Source organism: Felis catus, chromosome F2 (assembly GCF_018350175.1).
Source record: "Felis catus isolate Fca126 chromosome F2, F.catus_Fca126_mat1.0, whole genome shotgun sequence".
Taxonomy (NCBI): domain Eukaryota; kingdom Metazoa; phylum Chordata; class Mammalia; order Carnivora; family Felidae; genus Felis; species Felis catus.
Window position 1 is genome coordinate 62,778,687 of NC_058385.1, and position 14,505 is coordinate 62,793,191.

Below are 14,505 nucleotides of genomic sequence, written 5' to 3' on the forward strand. Positions count from 1 at the left end.
AGCAAAATTATATTGATAAGTAAGATGGGAAAAGATCAGTGTTGGCTGAAGCTATTAAGTGGGGAGCAAACTTGAAAAAGACCTTACTGGGACGCCTGGGTGGCTCAGTCGGTTAAGCCCCCGACTTCAGCTCAGGTCACGATCTCGCAGTCCGTGAGTTCGAGCCCCGCGTCGGGCTCTGGGCTGATGGCTCGGAGCCTGGAGCCTGCTTCCGATTCTGTGTCTCCCTCTCTCTCTGCCCCTCCCCTGTTCATGCTCTGTCTCTGTCTCAAAAATAAAAAAAATTAAAAAACGTTAAAAAAAAGAAAAAGACCTTACTTAAAGGAAATGATCACCATAGGGAGATTTAAAACTATATTATTTAAGCAGCAGGAAAGCAGACAATATTTAACATGTAGAAGAAAGTATTTTGTGAGTTTGACAGCTATTTCAAGAACTGCCAAAAGAGGACTCTGATGCCTTTGTGTTCTCTGGGGGGCAGAAGTAGGACCTCAGGGTGGAAAGAGTTTTTTGAAACTTTATGTTTCGTATCCCGAATCCCCACTCCTGACAAGACCTTCCTGCCTGTAAAGTGGGATAATCATAGTACGTATCCCATAGAGTTGATAGAGTGAGCTAAATGGAAGATCAAGGATAGATTCTATTATATTTGCTAATACTGAACCAGAGCTAAGGGAAGGACATATTGAGGGGGTAGATTTTGGCTTAATGCTGAGAAGAATCATCACGTTTAATTATTTTTAATTTTTATTTATTTTACTTTTTTTATTTTTTTAAGAATCATCACATTTTAGAACAGGAGCTGGCAAACTATGGCAAGTGGGATTTTGCCCAGGGCCTCTTTAGGGGTTTTTTGTCTCCATTTTTACTGAGAAATAATTGACATACATGACTATATAAATTTAAGGTATATAGCACGAGTGTTTGATTCACACATATTGTGAAATGATGACCCTAATAGGTTTAGTTAACATCCATCATCTCAAAAAGAGAGAATAAAAAGAAAAGAAAAAAATTCTCCTTGTGAAGAGAACTCTTAGATCTAGTTTCTTTACAATTTTTCCTAGATATATTGCAGCAGCACTATCTGTAATCATAGTCTTGTACATTACATCCCTAGTACTTACTTATAGCCAGAAGTTTGTACCTTTTGGCCACCTTCCTCTGTTTTCCTCCTTTCCCTTCCTCTGATAACCACAAATCTGATCTCTTTTTCTATGGGTTTGGTGTGTGTAGGTATGTATGTGTGTATTTAGGTTGTACATATAAGTGAGATCACACAGTATTTGCTTGCCTTCCTCTGTCTGACTTACTTCATTTAGCACAATACCTTTGAACCTTATCCATATTGTTGCAAATGGTAGGACGTCCTTGTTTTTTAGTGGTTGAATAATATTCTATTGCATATATATATATGTATATATATATACATATATATATATACATATATATACATATATATGTGCATATATATATACACACACACACATATATATATATACACCTCAACTTCTTTATCCATTCATTCATCGATAGAAACTTGTTACCATGTCTTGGCTATTGTAAACAGTGTTGCTATGAACGTGGGTACAGATATCTTTTCCAGTTAGTGTTTATATTTCCTTCGGATATATTCCCAGAGGTGGAATTCCTGGATCGTATGGTAGTTCTACTTTTAATTTTTTGAGGAACCTCCATACTGTTTTCGTGGCCTGTTTTCATATGGGCCGTGTCCTGGCTTGGGTGGCTATAACAGAATACCACAGGTGGGGCATCTTAAACAATAAACATTTATTTGTCCCAGTTCGGGTGCCTGGAAAGTCCAAGATGAAGGCGGTGACTGACCTGGTGTCTGGTAAGGACCCACTTCCTGGTTTATAGATGGCCATCTCCTTCTTGTATCCTCCCATGGCTGAGAGAGAGAAAAGCAGCAAGCTTTCTCATGCCTTCTCTTCTAAGGGCACTAATGACTAATGCCATTCATTAGGGCACCACCCTCACAACCTAACTGCCTCCCAAAGGCCCCATCTCCAAATACTATTGCATTGGAGGTTAGGATTTTAACATATACATTTTGGGGAGACACAGACATTCAATGCATAACAGATTTTGAGTGAAGAATAGTTTTTATAGTATCAGAGGGTTATTAAGGAAGCAGCAGCAGCAGCGATGGAGACCGTATGTGGCCCACAAAGCCAAAAGTATTTAGTGTCTGCTCCTCTACTGAAAATAGTTTGCTGACCCCTGGAAAGTTTTCTCGAAGTGGAATGCCAGTCTTGGGGAGTAAGTGACTTTCCTGTGCTTAAAATTGTCTTAGAGGGAGCACCTGGGTGGCTCAGTCGGTTAAGTGTCTGACTTCGGCTCAGGTCATGATCTCGCAGTTTGTGACTTCAAGCCCAGGGTCAGGCTCTGTGCTGACAGCTCAGAGCCAGGAGCCTGCTTCAGATTCTGTGTCTCCCTGTCTCTCTGACCCTCCCCCACTCTCGCTCTGTCTGTCTCTCTCTCTCTCTCTCAAAAATAAATAAACATTAAAAAAGAAAAAGAATTTCTTAGAGGGACACCTGTGGCTCAGTCGGTTACGCGTCCCACTTCAGCTCAGATCATGATTTCACAGTTCATGGGATTGAACCCCATGTTGGGCTCCACACTGACAGCATGGAATCTGCTTGGGATTCTCTGTCTCTCTCTCTCTTTGCCCCTCCCCTGCTCACCTCTTTCTCTCTCGCAAAATAAATGTATAAACTTTAGAAAAAAATTAAAAAAGGAAGCTTGCCCGAAGTCAAGTGAGAAAGTGAATAGGAGGGTCTGGATTCAAGCCGGGGTGTGCCCAACTCCAAAGCCAGTTCTTTACCTGGCATAGTACCCAATATTTTGTGCCTTCTGTTTGTGGCAGTTGCAAGTAACGTGCATATCACTGTCCAAAACCTCTTCCTTCCAGCCCCTAATAATAATATAAAATCCAAATGTCTTTTTTTTTTTCACGCATTTTCCCTTTTTCAACTATAGGAAGGAGCAGGGCTCCTTACACATTACCTTCTCTGAGTGCCTAAAATACGATGGGTATTTTTTAATGTTTATTTTGGTTATCTAGTACTATGTGCATAGGGAAATGGTTCGTATGAAATCCAACATTCTTCCTCTGATTTCTTTGGCCAAAGAACAATGGTTTTCAGTTCTCCAGGCAAGTATAATGAATATTTTTAAAAGAAAATATTATCCTTGAACTACCTGAATCTATTATTTGTGGTAAGATTCCACATTCCTTCCTGCCTGTTTTTCTACTTCTCCAAGAATATGGCTCTTCTGCGTTTCTTTGTTCCTCAGAAGAAAGTCTAGGTCTTACTTTGTTTCCTTTATCTTAAAATTCAGCTTGAAAGGAGTTGGGTGCCATGCGCTGAGGATGATTGTTAATTCTTTTAAAAAGGTGGATCTTTCAGGATCATCTTGTGTACAACAGTGAAAATGACCCCAATGTAAAGTGTACATAGAGCAATGACTTTTCTTTTTTGTATTTTTTTTATCCCCAGTAGATATGAATTTGACTAAAGAACAGAGAAATTCTTGACTTGGGTTTAGGGTCATGAAAGGAGGTTGAGATAGAAGCAGTTTTTAATTTTTGCAAGAGTTGCTAGTAAAGGTACAGAGCACCTTATGGTGGAAACCTTATGCCTAGTGGGACCATTTCTCTAGCATTGAACACAACTCTACATGTTCTCCGGAGGCTTGGAATAAACTAGAACCTGAGTAGTCAAGAGAGATTGCATGTGATCTCGAGTCAGTGGGTTAATCTAGCCCTCCCCAAAGCTTGAATCTTAAAAGCAACTATAATGATGCTGAATCATCCCAAAAGTGGTGGTGAGAAAGGTTGTCCATTAGTTTCTGGGGAGTTCTTGGAGCTGGGCTCACATTTGCATGCTTTGGCTTGAGAATGGGAAAAGCCTTGATGGACAGAAGAAGCAAAGCTACAGGAAATGAAGTATAGGTAGGTTGAAGTTACCACAGGAAAAGTGTGTGTAGCACAGGCAAGAAACCATATAAGTCCTGAAACAAGCATTGGTCATAATTGCTTAGTTTTGTTACTAATCCTCATCCCAGCCTACGCTGAGACTTATCACATTATTCATTTATTTTTTTTTTCATAAAAATAAAAGATTCTTACCTCACCATCTTTCTGATTGCTTGATTTTACACTGCATGTAAGAGGTAGTGATACTCCATTATGATTCAAGGCAATGTCTCCCATGTGCCTGTGCCTGGAAGGAGATAGTATCTGCTTGTGGCAGCCAGAAATAAAATGTGAATGAAGAAGATAATGAGCCAGAGGAGACTCAAGTATTAAAATGTGTGTGAATTAACAAGTGTGACTGAAGATTTTGAGAGAGATCTGAGTTGAGTGAAAGGCTGGCCCCAACAATCGTGATGACGACTTGGAGGTTTGCGACAGTGAATTCTTCCAGCGGCACTGTCCTTCTAACCCCGAATGTTCCGTGGCCTTGCCTCTGAGTTACAGTTCACTTAGCAGACTGTTGAGCTGTCAATTTGCTTAAAGTGTTTTAAGGTGTCTTTTTCGATATACATACACACACACACATACATACACATATACATATACATGTATACATATATATACACTTATATACATATACACACCTCACATGGCTTTCCTTTCTTTTCCCTAAGACCACTTTGCTTTATTAACATCTCTTAATCCATTAATACAAAAACCTGGTGTCACCTCTATAACATGCCTTTGAGGCTATCCAGTTTGGGACAATTGCATTCCTCCCAAACACTCCATGCAAATTTCTGTCATTGCATTTACCACATGTTATTATAATTTCCTATTTATACGTTTACCTCTTCCAACTACTCTGTGACTCTTCTTCTTTGTGTAGAGAAAAATAAATGTTTTTGTAAAGTCCCTTTTCTAAATAAGACTGGTTTCAGATAAACTAGAAGATGGTCACATAACTGAGTCATGCTAAATCATCTAAGAAGCCCGACACAAAAGGCCACATACTGTATGATTCCTGTTATATGAATTATCCAGAAAAGGCAAAATCTGTAGAGATAGAAAACAGATTAGTGGTTATGAAAGGCTGAGGGAAGAGGGAAATGGGAAATGATTGCTTATTTTTTTTTTTAATTTTTTTTTCAACGTTTATTTATTTTTGGGACAGAGAGAGACAGAGCATGAACGGGGGAGGGGCAGAGAGAGAGGGAGACACAGAATTGGAAACAGGCTCCAGGTTCTGAGCCATCAGCCCAGAGCCCGACGCGGGGCTCGAACTCACGGACCGCAAAATCGTGACCTGGCTGAAGTCCGACGCTTAACTGACTGCACCACCCAGGCGCCCCAATTGCTTATTGAATATGGGGTTTCCTTGTAGGGTGGTGAAAATCTCTGTAACTAAATAGTGGTGACAGCTGTACAACATTGTAAATATTCTTTTTAAAAAAATTTTTTAATGTTTTTATTTTATTTTTGAGAGAGAGACAGAGTGCGAGTTGGGGAGAGGCAGAGAGAGAGAGGGAGACAGAATCTGAAGCAGGCTCCAGGCTCTCTCTGAGCTGTCAGCACAGAGCCCGACACGGGGCTCGAACTCACGGACTGTAAGATCACAACCTGAACTGAAGTCAGCCACCCAACAGACTGAGCCACCCAGGTGCCCCAAGATTGTAAATATTCTTAATGCCACTGAATTGTACACTTAAGAAGTGTACAATAGTAACTTTTATGTTGTGTATTTTGCCATAATAAGAAATAAAATTAAAAAAAAGAAGTGAATAAAAATACAAATAGCCTCCCCAAAAAGTAGTAAGGCCAATTCCTGTGTATCCCTGTGTGTTCCTGAGACTTCTGTCTAGAATGCCCTGACTTTCTTTACCTCCCAGATTGTGAATCCTTGATCTTTTAGGATGCTCTAAGGTGAATCCATAACCTACAGACTCTCCACTAGAATTTTCTTCTATATCAAAGTCCCCAGGATGAATAAAAAAAAGAAAAAGGATTTTAATACAAGGAAAAGGGAATTAAATATGATCAAAACCAGGCAAAATTACTTCTCAGGAATGACCAGGGACTTTTCCCCCACCTTTTTATACATAAATGTTATAATTTATACATAACTTTCTGTATGCTTAGGATAAATGTGTGAAGTAAAGAAGAAAAATCTTTGGGGGGGTTGTTTTTATTGTGGTAAAATACACATAATATAAAAATTTACCATCTTAACTTTTATTTTAATTGATTTTATTTTTTTCATCATGATAAGTGCACTCCTTAATCCCTATCACCTATTTCACCCATCCCCCCTCACCTCTATTGTCTATTGTTAACTATTGTCTATAGTTAACAGTCTGTTTCTTGGTTTGCTTCTCTCTCTCTTTTTTTTTCTTTTGCTTGTTTGTTTTGTTTCTTAAATTCCACATATGAGTGAGATCATATGGTATTTGTCTTTCTCTGACTTATTTCACTTAGTATAATACTCTCCAACTCCATCCATGTTGTTGCAAATGGCTAAATTTCATTCTTTTTATGGCTGAATAATATTCCACATATATATATATATATATATATATATATATATATATATATATATATCACATCTTCTTATTCATCTATCAGTGGACACTTGGGCTGCTTCTGTATCTTGGCCATTGTAAACAATGCTGCAGTAAACATAGGGGTGCATGTATCCCTTTGAATTAGTGTTTTTGTATTCTTTGGATAAATACCCAGTAGTGCAATTACTGGATCATAGGTTAGTTCTATTATTTTTTGAAGAATCTCTATACTATTTTCCACAGTGGCAAAAAAGTCATTTTTTAAAAAATCCCCTCTGATGGAGACAAAGCTTTATATAATGCAACTGGAATCTTGCTTTCCTTTTCTGAGCACACAAACTACCTTTCCCAGCCTCTCTTGCAGTTAGGGGAAGGACTGTGTGTTCTGACCAATGGGAGGTCAGTAGAAGTAATGTAACCCACTCCCAAGGCTGGCTATGAAATCCCTGTGGAGTCTTCATACTCTCTTTAACTTCTGCAATAAATTTGGCAGTGATGTGTTTGAGATCAAGTAGAACTACAAGTTAGAAGAAATCTAGATCCCTATGACACTTGGAAGATGAGCTGTCAAGGAGAGCCAGGCAACTGGAATAAGACTATGACTTGAATGAAAGGAAACCTATATTGTTATCGCATTAACCTTTTGAAATTCAGGGTCTATTTGTTATCACAACATAACCTTTCCTGTTCTGACTCATTTACCTCTCAATCTCACTCAACAGAGGGAACGAACTGTGTATCCAGTTTTTTCAATCAAAGTATAGAATATTTCCCTACCATTATTTGTCCTGTTCTTTTAAAGGAGGACCCAGAAGTAGTTTTGGTGACCCACTTGACGTCTAGGAAGCCATGTTCTTTCTTAAATCAAGTAAGAGAATCACATTCTCTTTGCTAGGCATTTGCTTAGAAATGGATATGTGGTATGATTCTGGCCAAAGGAGAATAAGAGGATGTCTAAACACAAAGTTTCTTCGAAAGACATTTCCATAGGTTACAAAAAGATGGCCATTAATCTTTTGTTCCAGTTGTTATAAAGCCTGGATTTGTGGCACCGTATGTTGGTAAGTGCAGTTATTGTGAGAACAAAGTTTACATGCCAAGCAGAGGGAAAAGATGGTAGTAACCATTGTTCTTCATGACATCCCTGAGTCAGTAAATTAACCCACACTCAGGATAATCTTTCATGTCTTTTGGCACATGAGATAATAAAACTTTCTTATTTTTTAGCCACTTAGAAATATTTTACTGTTACTTGCAGCTGTTTCCAGTGATTTGGATATTTCAAATAATAGTGCAGCCAATATCTTGTACACTTATCATTGGTTATGCTCATAATTCTTTCTCTAGTGTATTTCTGGGTCAAAGAGTATAAGCATATAAATCTTTTATAGCTAATACCATATTTTCCTCTAAAAATATTACCTTCTCTTTGACTTTTAAGTCTGCTGATCTGAATATTATCGATCTATTTAATTTTGGAATCTGATAAGCAAAATACTATCTCTTTGTTTTATTTTGTATTTTGTATTTCTTTTCTTATTAATAGAGTTGAGCATGTTGTTTTATATGTCTAGTGAAAATTTGTAGAGTTTTGGTAAGTTGTCTATTCAAATATTTCGACTATTTTTCCATTGACATTTGTATTTTTGATTAATAGGAGCTCTTAACAAAAATAGAACCACTAACTCTTGCATTGCAAATATTTTCTTCCAGTCTGTTGTTGATCTTAGACTTTGCTTGTAACACCTGTTCCCACACAGGAATTCAACATTTTTATTCCATCGCTCTTAAATTGAATACGTCCCAATTTTTTTATCTTATGCTGCTCTTCTTGGTGCTATTTTCAAGGACCAAGAAATCTTCGAAGTGTAAATAACTCAATATATGGGCAATATTTCTTAAATTACTTTATATAGATAATTGCTTTTCTTTTTTTAATTTTATTTTTTATTTTTTTTTAATTTACATCCCAATTAGTTAGCATATAGTGCAACAATGATTTCAGGGGTAGATTCCTTAATGCCCCTTACCCATTGAGCCCATCTCCCTTCCCACAACCCCTCCAGCAACCTTCAGTTTGTTCTCCATATTTATGAGTCTCTTCTGTTTTGTCCCCCTCCCTGGTTTTATATTATTTTTGTTTCCCTTCCCTTATGATAATTGCTTTTCTTATAAGGGCACCTGAAGGACAGAGAATATATTTTTGTCAAGTGCTTACTTTATGCTAGGCATTACACTAGGTGCTTTACACGTGATTTTTTTTTCCAATGTCAATTCTCATGACAATTCTGTAAATTGGTTTTTATTATTACTGTTTCAAGAGAAGTAAGATTAATAGCTTGCTCATGTTCACATGGTCAATAAAGAGTATTGAGTTCAGGTCTTCTTAACTCCTTAACATTGACTTTAACCAAGGTGCGATATGATCCCTAAAAGATACAGATACCGGATAGATATGCAAAACAAATAAAATTCATATTTTCCTTTTCACACTTCTGTTTATGATACTCTTTCTCGTATCCTGGAACCAGGAATAAAAAAAGCATATCTATGCAATTCAAACATTATTTTCTTTTCATTGTACCATGATGTCTTCCCTTTAGCTGAAAAAATAGGAAGGGCATGTTTTGTTTTTTAGTTATTTTTATCAAACACTATTTGTGTACAAAACTTAATCAATTACCAACATTATCAGGAACGTTGGTGTTTGCGGGCTGGATCCATATGTTTTTGGATACGTTGATTAGTTAGTTGGGTGATGGCTTTGTGTCATTTATCACCAGGGCTTATTTGTTAGGGACTTACCTTGCTGAATCCCTCCCTGTTTGAACAGTCACTTCCTCCTGTCTCAGCTGGCTGTCTTTGATGTCTAGTACTGTCTGGTATTATTTTTAAGATGAGAGTGTGGGAAGAAAAGAGGAAATGTGTCTATCTATTGCACCAACCTCTGATCCAGGAGAACTTTTCTACTTCTGAATTTTGAGATATATTCTACCAAGGATTTATGTTTCTTTACATACTAATCCCAGTTTAAGCCCTGTCTAATAGCTTTTTCTTGAACAAACATTCAGAATAGCCAAAATAAAAGAACCTTTAATTCAGAGACTGAAAGCCTTGAAAATAGGATCTGGAAAAACCCTAACCAAAGATCCTAATCTTGAGAGCCACTTTTTTTTTTAACTTTGCAAAACAAGTGGGGAGTCATGAATCTAGATTTCTAATTTTCATCTGTCACTTACTTATTGAATTGATTTGAGTAAGTCACTCAAATGTCCCAAATGTCCCAGATGGTATTTTCTCTACCGATAAGTAGATGAAACAGGGTATCTCTAAGGTCACTTCTGTTGTTCTGTCTCAGTCTAGAACACCAGAGCAACCCAGACCACATTGGGGAGTTGCCTGAGTTGGTCTTAAGTGCTCTTATCTGACCTTCACGTTCCTTTTCTCTTCTGAGCACTGTACCCAGATGATAGGTATTTTGATCTTGGTCCATGAAAGTCTCAAGGTCTCTGATCCTGGGTTTCTTTATTCCAGTTCTCTCAAACATTACTTCTTTTTCCAAAACCTTTCATATTTATAGTCTCCTCAGGCCTTTCTCCTTGGTATGAAATGATATATTAATCCATGCTAATCGGTTAACGGGTTACTTCTTCTGAGTAATTTGCCTGCATTCTAACAAGGATTTTCAATATGCAGAATGTATTTATTCCAAAAAACTGATTCAAAAAGTAGAAATTATAGGCATTTTAGGTTGGGCCAGTGAGCAAAGTTAAGGGTGGTGGTGGGTAGAGGGGTCTTCTCAGAAATCACTAGAAAACAGCCACTCTGTCTGCCTTGTTGAACAGAACATAAATGCATTATGTTCCTGATCTCCTTGAAAAGACTAAATGACCTTGACATCTTTTTCTATTTGTAAGGCCCAATATGATTTTCTTTTTCAACAGAGAGCTTATACTAAACCTTGAAGGGGGATGTGAGGACCAAAGCTTCCTATTAATTCAAAGAAGCCTAAGGCCAGTCAGATGCCAACTGAATTCAATGGTCCCGTTAAGCAGTAGAGCCTAAGAGACCTGGCAAAATCCCTCTCTTAATTTTAAAACCCTTAGGCTCTAGTTGTTGCTTATGGAGACTTATTCTTTTCCTGAAGAGAATTTTGAGTTCTCTGTAGTCAGGGCTCAGGCAGTTTACTTCTTTTTATGCTCCATGGAGCCTCGCACAGGCTGGGAACATAGACTTGCTTAATGAATACTTGCTGACATATCATCCTTCTGGAAGAGAGACCTAAACAGTATACATTCATTACCTCATTTTTCTGGGATAAAGTAGCTTTTGAAAATATCAATAGAATCAGAATCTTTGTTTTGCAGAAAGAGAAAAACAACGAAATTAAAATGACTTGTCTTATGTCACAACTAGAAAGTGTGACAGAGTTTGGATTAAAATTAAATTTTGACAAGTAGCTGAAGCAGAAAACACAAGAAGGATCATCTCTTCTGTGATCGCTGTCTTGGCTCGTACATTCTCATGAACAGATTTGAGCAAAAGGAGAGAAAAGAAAAATGTCTGAGAATGTGAACTGGTTTCATAGGAGAGTTTGAACGAGACAGATACTAGTTATGCTGGAGGCTGGTGTGGTAGAGGACATAAAATGGTGGAGTTTTGTGGTGATAATTAAAGATGCCATCCAGGATCTTATCTGCTTACCTACAAAGCTCTTTTTACGGGTCACCATCTCAGATTTCGAACTGGAAGACTCAAAGTCATGCCTCCGAACTTTCACTTTGTAGCTAAGAGCTTTTGGGTGATCACAGTAAAGATTCTAAGGCTTTTCCCGCTGCCTACAAGGCCCTACATTATAGGGCTCCTGGCTACCTCTGCTCCAGCCCCATGATCCACCTTGCTAGTTCCTCTCTACAGTAAGCATGCTTCTGTCTCAGGGCCTTTGCACCTGCTGCTCCCTCTCCCTGGAATGCCCTCCTTTTGAAGAGCTGCATCGTTGGTCCCTCCCTTAGGTCTGCTTCTGCCATGTTATAAGTGGCATGGCACTGTCCTCATAATCCAATCTAAAGTATCATCTCTGTGTTATTATATGTAAAACAAGAATAATAGCTCTATTTGAAGAGTTAAGATATGTGAAAAATCTTGGTAAACTTCAAGGTACTATAGAAATAAAGAATTTTCATTGTTTTTATAACTCAGACCTGGAAAAAATTACTAAGAGTTTTAAATTTAAATATTGATCCAAAAAATTTTTTTTTCCAAATTGGATTGACCTTTTGAAAACCTGTTCATTTTTTTCCTTCTCATTTTAAGGATTACAGTCATGATATGAATATGATGACTGGTGGTGATATCCAGATAATCTATGTATACATGGTTCTATTTTCCAATTTTCTTAGCCTTTAATTGAATCAGATCAAATTTATGACTCTCGCCATCTTTGAGAACAAAGGGATTTTTCCAGTTTAACAGAAGTTGGTAAATCAGGAGGACTCCTTTTAGGTAGAAGATGATAAGCTTGACTTCAGACACAGCAACTTTGATGTGCAACTGTAACTTCCACATGAAAAATCCCTAATGGACCGTTGGATGTTATCAACTGGTGGTACAGGAAGAAGTTAGCGAAGTGTTATTTATTGGGTTTCATCCAAAAGGAGATGGTATGGTCAAATGTAAAAACTGGCCATACCCCAGTACAGGTTCAATATTAAAACAGCAACATGAATGACACAGTGTTGTTAAGTGCTTACTATGTGCCAGACACGATGCTTTGTTTTTGTGTGTGTGTGCATTATTTCATTTAATTCTTCCAATTACCTTATGAGTAGGTGCTAACATTATCCCCATTTTTAGTTGAAGTAAGCAAGGCTTAATGAAATAAAATAATTTGCAGAAGCTCTCAGAGCTAGTGAGCTGGCATTCAAACCCAGGTTTGTTTAACTTGAAAGTCAAAGCTTTTAAGCACTATATCAGGCTGTATAGTGTATAATTTATGCAATACAAATTAACCATATTCTCAGCTGGAAGGCTGTCCCTTGTAATGCATTACATAAGAGGTCCACAAAGTTCCTGAAATGACTCCAGTTTTATAATTTCTTGGCTGTCTCAGTCCAATATAAAGTCCAAAGGGAAATTTCATATTTCCTACTCATACACTGGATATTCATAACATGTCCTTTAGGAAAACACTATCCGTCTCTTTTTAAAGTGTCAGTGCAATTGCATGTGACACAGGCTTTTGTGTAGAGTTCACTTTTATTTCTGTAAGTACTGAGATATGTGTTATATGGGTTTTTGTATCTCCTTGAAATGAATATAATGTGCATACTATAACTAAGCTGAAATAGTTCCTGGCATGAAAGCAAAGACTGATGAATGAAACCTAGTGTGATTTACCTATGATTAGCAAGTTTGATTGTGCTCTTCTGTGTCTGTCTAAGGTCCTTTCCTTCATTTCATTCCAAACAGGTCTAACACAGAACAAATGGCCATGCTAAATCATACTAAATAATTCAGTGCAGCACTTCCAGACGTCTGCAAGGTGTGTATATTAAAGATGACGGTGATATTCCTAGGGAGGAGAAGGACCGGAGAGTTCCCACATATTCAGGGAATGTGTTTAGATATGCATTTATGTTCTTTGCTTAGTTTCTTTTAAAGATTTAGTTTCTTTCGAGCTTTTGTGAGTGTATTATGGGGGAAGTTGGCATACAACCCTTGATTCCATTTTCTCTGTTAGATACTTAGAGGACAGATACCATACCCAAGAGTTTAGCAGTAGGGCAGGTAGTGTGGGTGGGCAGTGGCACTGGGGGTTTAAAAACAAACATATACCCTCCCCCCGCCCAGGAGGTGGCTAGAGAGAGGAATTCGCGGACTGTTCACAGGCAACCGGCAAGGCAGTCAGCTGGCAGCCACCCTTGCACTGGGAACTATGGTCAGGTCTCCAGTTCCTGGCAGCTAGGACTGCCAAGAATAAAGCAGTTTTGAGTCAGTGTGTAGTTTATCATGATGGAGATGGGGACCCAGAGAGAAGCAGAATGAAGTACAGTTTTCAAAATCAGGGCAGAAGGGCAGGGCTAGGTCCTGCAGGTCCTAAATCCCCAGTAATTGGCTAGAGCAGCTTAAGTATCTCCCGTCCTCTGTCAGGATGAGTGCAAAAGGTCAATGAGACCACTTCTGTAGGTGGGCTCAAATAGATCTAGGCACAAATCAGGGTCTTTTGACTTTGCAATTTACATTTTACTGCACCTTCAGTGAACAAACCATACACAATGATACTGATTTGGACTGGCGACACAATTAATACTGGGAAATAGAGCAATACTGTGTGAGTTGCTGAGTTAATAATATATACAAATGAATAAATGTTTACCTAACTCATAATTATCTTCCTCAGTTAGGGTACTAATAGGAGACAGATGGCACATTCAAATAGAGTAACTGCAAAAATTTTAATAGATTATTGACAAAAGTGAGGGCAGGAAAGGAAAACCAACCACTGGGTGATGAAGGACCGACCCTGCAGCAACTCACAGTGAAGAGCCATCACCATCCCTAGACCTAAAAGGATGGGGGCTGAGAACAGAAACTACCTACACCCATGGGGCATACAGTCTACATTGACATGACTTTGCTATTTCAGGCAACTCATGCCCAGGAAGATGAAGTTTCAGATAACTTTATTGCTTGTTTTAGGAACTTTCTGAACATCCATTCATCTTCATACTATACTGCTTAACGTATCCTCATTTGAGTAAATATCCACTACTCAGGATAACAGCTCAGCCAAGCTTATCAAGCAGTTGTTTTCCTTTAACTCACCTGGAGACCCTCTCTTGCTATATCCACCCATCCTAAACTATTATATCATGAGCTTTGCCCAGTCCTAGGCAAGCACTCCCATTGGAAAAGCTACCTTGAACCAGACCTTCAAGA

The 14,505-nt window shown here is 38.2% G+C and overlaps 1 long non-coding RNA gene across 6 annotated transcripts in view; it reads left to right on the top strand.

The window, feature by feature from the left end:
* The window catches only part of LOC109496181, a 255,448-nt gene that overhangs the window by 188,310 nt on the left and 52,633 nt on the right, over positions 1-14,505 (top strand). For all 6 annotated transcript variants that reach the window (XR_006592396.1, XR_006592395.1, XR_006592393.1 and 3 more), the window contains one exon: positions 13,036-13,108. This is a non-coding gene — a long non-coding RNA (uncharacterized LOC109496181). The remainder of the gene's footprint in view (positions 1-13,035; positions 13,109-14,505) is intronic.